We start from the raw sequence: 12,484 nt of genomic DNA, 5'->3' as shown, positions 1-12,484 counted from the left end.
TCACAAAGCCCTGACCTCAATCCTATAGAAAATGTGTGGGCAGAACTGAAAAAGCATGTGCGAGCAAGGAGGCCTACAAACCTGACTCAGTTACACCAGCTCTGTCAAGAGGAATGGGCCAAAATTCACCCAACTTATTGTGGGAAGGTTGTGGAAGGCTACCAGAAAAGTTTGACCCAAGTGAAACAATTTAAAGGCAATGCTACCAAATTCTAATTGAGTGTATGTAATCTTCTGACCCACTGGGAATGTGATGAAATAAATAAAAGCTGAAATAAATAAGTCTCTCAACTATTATTCTGACATTTCACATTCTTGAAATAAAGTGGTGATCCTAACTGACCTAAGACTTGAATTTTTACTTGGATTAAATGTCAGGAATTGTGAAAAACTGAGTTTAAATGTATTTGGCTAAGGTGTATGTAAACTTCCGACTTGAACTGTACATTTGCATTTGAGAAAGTGAAACATTGAAAAGTACTACAGTCCCAAATGGCACTTGTAAGAGTGCACTCATAGGTCCCTGGTCAAAAGTAGTGCCATTTGTTAGTCGCTCTCATCTGTCTGCAATGGCCCAGGGGTTGAAGCTGCCCACAGCCTCGTGGGAAACCAGGAGGAGGTAAACCTTGTGGTCCTGTCTGTACTGCTTGATACTCCTCTGCATGCTGGCTGGCACAGAGAGTCACGTCCCCTCTCCCCTCCTCTCACCTGGGGCTGGGAAGGTGCTGCTGCTGCGGCCAGGTAGACCTGGGGAGTCCTCCTCCCTGATACTATTCTCAGACAGGACACTGTGGCGAGATGGAGAGACAGACATGGTGTTCAGGCTGTTGAGTTAGAGAGACAGACAGACAGACAGACAGACAGACAGACAGACAGACAGACAGACAGACAGACAGACAGACAGACAGACAGACAGACAGACAGACAGACAGACAGACAGACAGACAGACAGACAGACAGACAGACAGACAGACAGACAGACAGACAGACAGACAGACAGACAGACAGACAGACAGACAGAGTATGCTTGGGTTCTGGATAGACAAAAACAGACAGGCAAACAGGATGCTCAGGCTGAATACCAGACTGATGGAGCTTCACCCCGTCTTTCATTACATTGTCCTCATCTCCATTCAGCCTGTTTGAATTAGGTACATATGTCAATGGAAGTGAAAAAGCAGCAGCCTGGAATATAACTGCTATTTATCAAGATAGGGGCCAGAACGTGCACACGCGAGAGAGAGACAGACACAGACAGACAGACAGACAGACAGACAGACAGACAGACAGACAGACAGACAGACAGACAGACAGACAGACAGACAGACAGACAGACAGACAGACAGACAGACAGACAGACAGACAGACAGACAGACAGACAGACAGACAGACAGACAGACAGACAGACAGACAGACAGAGAGGAGAGAGAGAGAGCTGGTAGTCCCATCCACCAAACTACCAGGTGTGAAACAGGGAAGAGACTCAGGGGGTATGCTAATTTGGTATAGAGCAGACTTAACCCACTCTATTAAATTAGTCAAAACAGGATTTTTTTTACATTTGACTAATTAATAACTAAATTATTTCAATAGAGAAAAATGTTCTCATGTGTGCTATCTCTATCCCCCCAATAGAATCCCCATACTTTAACGATGACAGATTCTCCATCCTAGAGGGGGAGATCAACAATTTCCAGGCCCATGGACATGTACTAACAAGTCTGTGGCGACCTAAATGCCAGAACTGGACAAGAACCTGACACCCTCAGCACAAAGGGGGACAAACACCTACCTGGAGGTGACAACATTCCCTCCCCCATATGCCCCCCTAGACACAACAAAAGGTTTGACTGTAATAGTGAAGGTGTATATTTGACCTCACAGCTTCCATAGCAAATCTAAAAACTTCAAGCAGACAAAAAAATAAAATTAACAACAATAAAAAAGGGTTTGAAGAAGAATGCAAAAACCTAAGAAAGAAATTGAGAAACCTATCCAACCAAAAACACAGAGACCCAGAAAACCTGAGCCTACGGCTTTGCTAAGGTGAATCACTAAAATAATACAGAAATACACTACGAAAAAAGGATCAGCACATCAGAAATCAGGTCAATGTAATTGAAGAATCTATAGAATCTAAACACTTCTGGGAAAATTGGAAAACTCTTAACAAACAACTACACAAAGAATTATCTATCCAAAACAGAGATGTATGGATAAACCACTTTGTCACGCCGTGACCATAGAGAGCCATTGTTTCTCTATGGTGTAGTAGGTCAGGGCGTGACTGGGGTGTTCTAGTTTATTATTTCTATGTGATGTTCTAGTTTATTATTTCTATGTGGCGTTCTAGTTTTCATATTTCTATGTTGGTGTGCTTGATATGGTTCCCAATTAGAGGCAGCTGGTAATCGTTGTCTCTAATTGGGGATCATATTTAGGTAGCCTTTTTCCACCTGTGTTTTGTGGGATATTGAATTTTGTATTTTGAGTTAGTGTATGCAGCACCTCTGCAGTCACTGTTAGGTTCTTGTTTTATATTTTAATAAATTATGTGGAACTAATCATGCTGCGCCTTGGTCCTTCTCTACAAATGATCATGACACATCTTCAATCTTTTTGGCTCAAAAACAAACAGCAAAAACATACATGATGAAATACAGAATCAATTCTTAAAGACTACCAGAACACACTGGGTTCTCTAATAAATCTGAATGAACTATAGGACAAAACGCAAACCCTCCAACCCAAAAAGGCCTGTGGTGTTGATGGTACCCTACATGAAATGATAAAATTTACAGACCACAAAATCCAATTGACTATACTTAAACTCTTTAACATCCTCCTCAGCTCTGATCTTCCGCAATATTTGTAACCTAAGACTGATCACCCCAATCCACAAAAGTGGAGACAAATTTGAACCAAATAACTACAGTGGGATACGCGTCAAAAGCAACCTTGAGAAAATCCTCTGCATTATTAACCGCATATGCGTACATTTCCTCAGCGACAACATACTGAGCAAATGTCAAAATGGCTTTTTACCAAATTACTGTACAACAGACCACGTATTCACCCAGCACACCTTAATTGACAAACAAACCAAAACAAAGTATTTTCATGCTTTGATTTCAAAAAAGCTTTTGACTCAATTTGGCATGAGGGTCTGCTTAACAAATTGAAGGAGAGTGATGTTGGGGGAAAATCATACATTATAAAATCCATGTTCACAAACAAGTGTGCGGTTAAAATTGGCAAAAAACACACATTTCTTTCCACAGGGTCAGGAGATGAGACAGGGATGCACCTTAAGCCCCACCCTCTTCAACATATATATCAACAAATTGGCGTGGTCGCTAGAACAGTCTGCAGTACCCGGCCTCACTCTACTAAAATCTGAAGTCAAATGTCTACTGTTTGCTGATGATCTGGTGCTTCTGTCCCCAACCAAGGAGAGCCTACAGCAACACCTAGATCATCTGTACAGATTCTGTCAGACCTGGGCCCTGACAGTAAATCTCAGTAAGACAAAAATAATGGTGTTTCAAAAAAGGTCCAGTCGCCAGGACCACAAATTTCATCTAGACACCATTGCCCTAGAGCACACAAAAAACTATATACAGTATACCTCGGCCTAAACATCAGCGCCACAAGTTACTTCCACAAAGCTGTGAACGATCTGAGAGACAAGGCAAGAAGGACCTTCTATGCCATCAAAAGGAACATAAAACTCGACATTACAAAAATACTTGAATCAGTTATAGAACCCATTGCCCCTTATGGTTGTGAGGTCTGGGATCCGCTTACCAACCAAGAATTCACAAAATGGGACAAACACCAAATTGAGACTCTGCATGCAGAATTCTGCAAAAAATATGCTCTGTGTACACCGTAAAACACCAAATAATGCATGCTGAGCAGAATTAGCCGATACCCGCAAATGATCAAAATCCAGAAAAGAGACCTTAAATTCTACCACCACCTAAAAGGAAGCAATTCCCAAACCTTCCATAACAAAGCCATCACCTACAGAGAAATAAACCTGGAGAAGAGCCCCTTAAGCAAGCTGGTCTTGGTGCTCTGTTCACAAACACAAACAGACCTCACAGAGCCCCGGGACAGCAACACAATTAGATCCAACCAAATCATGAGAAAACAAAAAGAGAATTACATTGGAAAGTAAGAGCAAATGCTATCTGACCCCAAATGCTATCACACCCTAAACAGAGAGTACAGTGGCAGAATACCTGACCACTGTAACTGACCCAAAATTAAGGAAATCTTTGACTATGTACAGACTCAGTGAGCATAGCCTTGCTATTGAGAAAGGCCACCAAGGGCAAACCTGTCTGTCAAGAGAAGACAGGCTATGTACACAGCCCACAAAATGAGGTGGAAACTGAGATGCCCTTCCTAACCTCCTGCCAAATGTATGACCATATTAGAAACACATATTTCCCTCAGATTACACAGACCCACAAAGAATTTGAAAACAAATCCAATTTTGATAAACTCCCAAATATATTGGGTGAAATACCACAGTGAGCATCACAACAGCAACAGCAAGATTTGTGACCTGTTGCCACTAGAAAAGGGCAACCAGTGAAGAACAAACACCATTGTAAATACAACCTATATTTATGTTAATGTATTTTCCCTTTCGTACTTTAACTATTTGTACATCATTACAACACTGTATATAGACATAATATGATATTTGAAATGTCTTCATTCTTTTGGAACTTTTATAAGTGTATGTTTACTGTTAATTTTTTATTGTTTATTTCACTTTTGTTTATTATCTATTTCACTTGCTTTGGCAATGTAAAGATACATTTTCCATGCCAATAAAGCCCTTAAATTGAAATTGAACTGAGAGAGAGGAGAGAGAGAGAGATGGAGAGAGGTGTGATGCTACATTCTAAAGTCTGTGTGCTCCCCTCACACCCACACTCTCCTCTGCCCCAAGTAGAGGTTGCCAGCTGGGTGCTCATTTGGGCAATGTCAAGGCCAGGGTTGTAATATTTGTTTCTGAGAGTAAGTCAGTTCAGCTCTGGCAACAGCTCTGGCTGCTACTATATTTAGAGACAGACACAGCAGTTCCACAAGTAAAGTGCCTCTCTAATGTTCTCACCACACACCAACCCAGGTCCAGCCCCATTTGCTCCTGCTGCTCATGGGGTCTGCACATCATGGGGCCAGGCTGTGAGCAGACAGAGACACAGCGAAAAGTGCCAGGTTGGGTATTTCACTGTTAGCCATGCCAATCCCCTCCATCCCTGGACTACACACAGCACCCATTTCTGCTCTGAAAGGACTTTTAAGGGCCATTGAGGCGATAACACAATAATTTCCCTTCTCCCCTCGTGCAAGATTTCCTTTATGTCCACACAAAATGGAATAACACACTTAGATTAAAAGCAGAGTGAAGGCGCCCAAGGGTTATGTGCAACTTTAAGAGTGTGGGCATGAGGGCACCAGTCAGGAAACACCTTTCACAAATTCAAGTGGCAGTACATTTTCACAAAATAGAAGATTTTCACATGGGTAGGGTTTGAGCACGGTAAGGTGATGTGAATGCCAATGTATACAAGCTGCACTACTCTTTCTCCTGGCTCTACAAGGATGCTTAGAAAGCTTAGAGACAATGAGGACACACTCACTGACACGTGTTAATCGTCGGTGGTGAATATTTTGCGGTCTGTTCACTGTTGTGAGTGTGGGCAGCAGTTGCTGACAGGGGGAGAGGAGAGGGTAGCTGCAGTCTGATCATAGCCTGACAAACCCAGCCCTCTCACATCCACCTACTACAGAAAGGCCTAACACAAACAACTCAAATTGATGAGCAGCCTGAGCCATAAATCCCCACGTGATATCGACTTCAAATGACTTTCAAGATAGTTTGTCGTTCTTCTCCAACAACTACATAAGTCTATCGCCAAGGAAACAGAGAAAGCGGCAAAGCACCAGCTCCATATGTGATATATCAAACAGGAAGCAGACTGCGCTGTGCTTGATTCTGAGACAGCAAGAGAGAGAGTAAAAGAGCGAGAGAGAGAGAGACCCAAATCTGTTTCAGAGATAGTGGGGGGTGATTCAGGGAAGAGGCAGGCTACAGCTCTACCGCTAGAGAACTGGTGCTTAGGTTCTGAGAGCAGAGAAACAAATCAATGCACTAAGAAAACAGGTGGATGGAGAAAACAGTGCAGAGAAAAGAAGGTGAATCATTGCAATGTGGTAGCAACTTGTATTTCCTTCTGCCTACAACAATAACAGATGGTTCTACCTATCAGAGCCAATCGCAGAGACAGGAGCAGTGGTGGAGTTTCTTGGGAGCTAGAGGTCTTGATTAGATGGGCTGGTAACAGCCATCACCGCATCAAATCTATTGAGGGACCAATTTCCTGTAACAAGGTTATGGCTTAGAAGAGATTTTTCTGAGAGGACAGTACAAGAGAGTGAAGGTTTGAGAGAACAGTATAAGAGAGTAATGGTTTGAAAGAAAGAGGAACACACCAGGGACAAAAGCAGGGCTCTCCAACCCTGTTCCTAGAGAGCTATCATCCTGTAGGCTCTCTCCAACCCTGTTCCTAGAGAGCTATCATCCTGTAAGCTCTCTCCAACCCTGTACCTAGAGAGCTATCATCCTGTAGGCTCTCTCCAACCCTGTTCCTAGAGAGCTATCATCCTGTAGGCTCTCTCCAACCCTGTTCCTAGAGAGCTATCATCCTGTAGGCTCTCTCCAACCCTGTTCCTAGAGAGCTATCATCCTGTAGGCTCTCTCCAACCCTGTTCCTAGAGAGCTATCATCCTGTAGGCTCTCTCCAACCCTGTTCCTAGAGAGCTATCATCCTGTTCCTAGGCTCTCATCCTGTAGGCTCTCAACCCTGTTCCTAGAGAGCCATCATCCTGTAGGCTCTCTCCAACCCTGTTCCTAGAGAGCCATCGTCCTGTAGGCTCTCTCCAACCCTGTTCATAGAGAGCTATCGTCCTGTAGGCTCTCTCCAACCCTGTTCCTAGAGAGCTATTGTCCTGTAGGCTCTCTCCAACCCTGTTCATAGAGAGCTATCGTCCTGTAGGCTCTCTCCAACCCTGTTCCTAGAGAGCTATTGTCCTGTAGGCTCTCTCCAACCCTAATCTGGGACACCTGATTCTAATAATTAGCTGGTTGAAAATCTGAACCGGGTTAGTTACAACTGGGGTTGGAGCGAAAACCTACAGGAGGGTAGCTCTCCAGTAACAGGGTTCGAAAGCCCCCGACAAAAGACTGGAGAGAACAGAAATCATCAGTCTTCAGACAGTAGCAGAGTGACCAGTCTTTAATATGACCACTGATTTGTTTGTCTTGGTGGTGGTGGAGCTGTGGTCAGTCAGCATCCTTCAGAGAGGGACCAGTAGGGCGGGTGTCATCCTCCCTCCACTAGGTCTTCTCACCATGGAGACCTCTTATCCTCTGCTCCAATGATGCATGACCTCCCCCCACCCACTCCGTTGCTCTCACCACACGCATACTGAGGATTAGACACTCTACCCACCCATCATCTCCATCATAAATCACCCACCCCAATTCAACTCAGGTCACAGAGAGGGACGAGGATCTACAGCTAGTCTAATGCATGTTGAAATATTATATTTAAAAGCAATGCATTTGGACTGAGTACTGAGTGTTTCCCAGGGGGACTGAAGTATCTCCATTAAAGCTCTAGCCTACAGCAGCTAATTCAATCTTTAAGTTTAACTATTAGTCTAGACTCAATAGCTACAGCAGCTTGCAAAAGTATTCACCCCTTTGGCATTTGTCCTATTTTGTTGACTTACAACCTGGAATTAAAATGGATTTTTTGGGGGTTTGTATTATTTGATTTACACAACATGCCTACCACTTTGAAGATTCAAAATAGTTGTCATTGTGAAACAGACAAAAAATAAGACAATGAACTTTAGCGTGCACAACTATTCACCCCCCCTCAAAGTAAATACTTTGTAGAGGCACCTTTTGCAGCAATTACAGCTGCAAGTCTCTTGGGTTATGTCTCTATAAGCTTGGCACATCTAGCCACAGAGATTCTTGCCCATTCTTCAAGGCAAAACTGCTCCAGCTCCTTCAAGTTGGATGGGTTCCGCTGGTGTACAGCAATCTTTAAGTCATACCACAGATTCTCAATTGGATTGAGGTCTGGGCTTTGACTAGGCCATTCCGAGACATTTAAATGTTTCCCCTTAAACCATTCGAGTGTTGTTTTAGCAGTACGCTTAGGGTCTGCTGGAAGGTGAACCTCTGTCCCAGTCTCAAATCTCTGGAAGATTGAAACAGGTTTCCCTCAAGAATTTCCCTGTATTTAGCGCCATCCATCATTCCTTCAATTCTGACCAGTTTCCCAGTCCCTGCCGATGAAAAACACCCCCACAGCATGATGCTGCCACTACCTTGCTTCACTGTGAGGATGGTGTTCGCGGGGTGATGAGAGGTGTTGGGTTTGCCCCAGACATAGCGTTTTCCTTGATGGCCAAAAAGCTACATTTTAGTCGCCTCATCTGACCAGAGTACCTTCTTCCATATGTTTGGGGAGTCTACCGCATGTCTTTTGGCGAACACCAAACGTGTTTGCTTATTGTTTTCTTTAAGAAATAGCTTTTTACTGGCTACTCCTCCATAAAGCCCAGCTCTGTGGAGTATACGGCTTAAAGTGGTCCTATAGACAGATACTACAATCTCCGCTGTGGAGCTTTGCAGCTCCTTCAGGGTTATCTTTGGTCTCTTTGTTGCCTCTCTGATTAATACCCTCCTTGCCTGGTCGGTGAGTTTTGGTGGGCGGCCCTCTCTTGGCAGGTTTGTTGTGGTGTCATATTCTTTCCATTCTTTAAATATGGATTTAATGGTGCTCAGTGGGATGTTCAAAGTTTTTGATATTTTTTTTATAACCCAACTGTACTTCTCCACAACTTTGTCCCTGAACTGTTTGGAGAGCTCCTTGGTCTTCATGGTGACGTTTGCTTGGTGGTGCCCTTTGCTTAGTGGTGTTGCAGACTCTGGGGCCTTTCAGAACAGGTGTATATATACTGAGCTCATGTGACAGATCATGTGACACTTTAATTGCACACAGGTCGACATTATTTAACTAATTATGTGACTTCTGAAGGTAATTGGTTGCACCAGATCTTATTTAGGGGCTTCATAGCAAAGGGGGTGAATACATATGCACGCACCACTTTTCTGTTTTTTATTTTTTGAATTTTCTGAAACAAATATTTTTTTTCATTTCACTTCACCAATTTGGACTATTTTGTGTATTTCCATTACATGAAATCCAAATAAAAATCCATTTAAATTACAGGTTGTAATGCAGCAAAATAGGAAAAACACCAATGGGATGAATACTTTTGCAAGGCACTGTAAGTGGTTCATTGGAGTGAAATGGGGCTAGATATTTGTAAATGAACTTCCTCATCAACTGTAACCACATTTTCTAAGGAGAGCTTTGAGCAAATGATACCTTAACAGAAGTGTACGTTTGCCAGCAAGAATACTTTCCAAGCTGTTTAAAGGCACAGTCAACTTTGTGTTTGTAAACTTCTGACCCATTGGAACTGTGATACAGTGAAGTATAGGTGAAATAATGTGTCTGTAAACAATTGTTGGAAAAATTACTTGTGTCATGCACAAAGTAGATGTTCTAACCGACTTGTCAAAACTATAGTTTGTGGAGTGTTTGAAAAACGAGTTTTGTTGATGCCAACCTAAGTGTATGTAAACTTTCGACTTCAACTGTACCTAGTAAAGTAGATACCCCCAAAAAACGACTTAAGTATACTGAACAAAAATTTAAACGCAACATGCAACAATTTTAACAATTTTATTGAGTTACAGTTCATATACGGAAATCAGTAAATTAAAATAAATAAATTAGGCTTTAATCTATGGATCATGTGAATTAGGCCCCAATTCACATGACTGGGCAGGGGCGCAGCCACCGGTGGGCCTGGGAGGGCATAGGCCCACCCACTTGGGAGCCAGGTCCACCCACTCATCAGCATTAGTTTTTATCCACAGAAAGACTCCTCAGTTTCATCAGCTTTCTGGGTGGCTGGTCTCAGACGATCCCGCAGGTGAAGACGCCGGATGTGGACGTTCTTGGCTGGCATGGTTACACGTGGTCTGCGGTTGTGAGGCCGGTTGGAGGTACTGCCACATTCTCTAAAACGACATTGGAGGCAGCTAATGGTAGAGAAATTGACATTAAATTATCTGGCAACAGCACTGGTGGACATTCCTGCAGTCAGCATACCAATTGCACGCTCCCTCAAAACTTGAGACATATGTGACATTGTGTTGTGTGAGAAAACGGCACATTTTAGAATGGCCTTTTATTGGCCCCAGCACAAGGTGCACCTGTGTAATGATCATGCTGTTTAATCAGCTTCTTGATATGCCACACCTGTCAGGTGGATGGATTATCTTGGCAAAGGAGAAATGCTCACTGACAGCAATGTTAACAAATTTGTGCACAACATTTGAGCGAAATATGCCTTTTGTGCGTGAGTGATTGGCATACTGAATGATGTGTGCACTACTTTCATAAGCTATGAGATATGGCTATGCAGCCAATCCCTGGTGTGTGTTTGTGTTGTCTGCAGTGGAAGGGCCTGCTGACTCCCTCTCCCTGTGCTGAGCATTGTTGGTTGTAAACACAGGTAATCACAAGCTTAGACAACACACACAACATATTGAGCTCTGCACACTAATAGGCAGCTGTGCCCACTCTCCGCTTCCCAAACCCACAGCATTAATCACTGTTTTCATACATTCTACCCTACAACAACAACTGTCCACACACACACACACACACACACACACACACACGGATTAGCTATCACTTTCCATTCAGGCCTTATAGAATGACTAGCCCCCTCTAGTGACTGTCTGACATACTAAATGGGATTTAGCGCTTTAAACACACTGTAAATCTTCCTGTGGTGAATTGCCCTATAAAAAGAGTGAGAACATAATTTCATTAACCTAATGATAGCAATAACTCTCTCCCTCTCTCTAGATTTATCATCAGTTTACCACTTTTCCACTAACAATCCCTTACGCAGAAACCTGATGGAGTTTGAACTTCATCACAATAAGTATGCATGAGTAGTAATTGAGCATAACTGTGTCTATAACTAGCCTATAGCTCTCTGCACTGTGTTATACTACGGCCCAGAGCTCCACCTCAGTATTTTTTTAATCAAGGAAGTCCCATTGAGGTCAGAAGACCTCTTTTACAAGGGAGACCTGGCCAAATGAATGAATGACATGTGGAGAAGCCTAAGGACAACCAGAGACAAAGCACCACAGAGCTATAGATAACTTTGATGAGGCAGTACATCATCTAGTTACGTACCATCATCTGGTCCATTATTTCCTTTCACTATTGATTGTGTATTGCCTGGCATCGAAGTGGCCATTATAATATGATGGATAGGCTATATTTCAACCTATAAAATTTCAGTGGCTCTACTTCCTGGAGTTGGGAATGTAATAAAAAATAAATGAGAATACAACACCAGACATATGGGAATAATCTTCATTTTGAAGCTAGGAGCTACACTTTGGTAATATAATTAGCCTGTGCTCCTGTTCATGTCTTCTGATCTGAGGAGGGAGGGCTGGTTGCAGACAGACAGAAAGCAATCTGAGAAATGTCATTCCTATATGAGCCATCCAACAGGCAATAGTGTGCTCTTGTTATCAGAAGGGCTTCACTTGAGACAGAATAATAATCACCTCCGCTCTGAACAACACTTCTGACATATAAAGAACGGATGTGATCTTGATGAAAAACGACAACAGGACTACGAGGGCTGACAGAGGACCCTCCAGAGAAATATGCATTTTAGTGCTGGCAGTGCAGTACTAGAGATGTGCACTCAGCAACCATTTCTGCCTAGATGTGGCACATGAGGATAAAAATGTAGAAATATAATTGTGTATCTTTGATATGTCAAGATGTCCCAAGACAAACACTATCTCACCAAGAGAAGAATCAGTGAGCCAGACACACAAACCACTCTAGAGTAATGCCATATGAAACCAGAACCAAAAAATATCATGATTTTGGGGATTTTCACAAAATGTTATCCATATAAATGGTCCTTTAGAGCAGGTTTTCCCAAACTTGGGCCTGGAGTTTTTGCCCTAGCACTACACAGCTGATTTAATTGAGAAAGAATAAATCAAAGTTGGCATATTTATTCGATTTTGGCCTTACCCAGGCTCCTTTAAGACTCCATATGACTTGGCGTCATATGAAGCTTTACCGCTGCTCTGTAGTACTTGATTTCAGTAAAAAAAAACATTGTTTACAATAATGTATGAATATTCACAAATAAAAACATGAGTTTTGAAAAACAATAAAAATTATTTGGCTTATCTTTCAATATATCGTTGAACATAATATACTCTACGGGCATCTCAAAGTTCCAGAGTGGGATCTCT

The sequence above is a fragment of the Oncorhynchus tshawytscha genome, linkage group LG13, assembly GCF_018296145.1.
Source record: "Oncorhynchus tshawytscha isolate Ot180627B linkage group LG13, Otsh_v2.0, whole genome shotgun sequence".
NCBI classification, from domain to species: Eukaryota; Metazoa; Chordata; class Actinopteri; order Salmoniformes; family Salmonidae; genus Oncorhynchus; species Oncorhynchus tshawytscha.
This window is presented reverse-complemented; position numbering follows the sequence as displayed.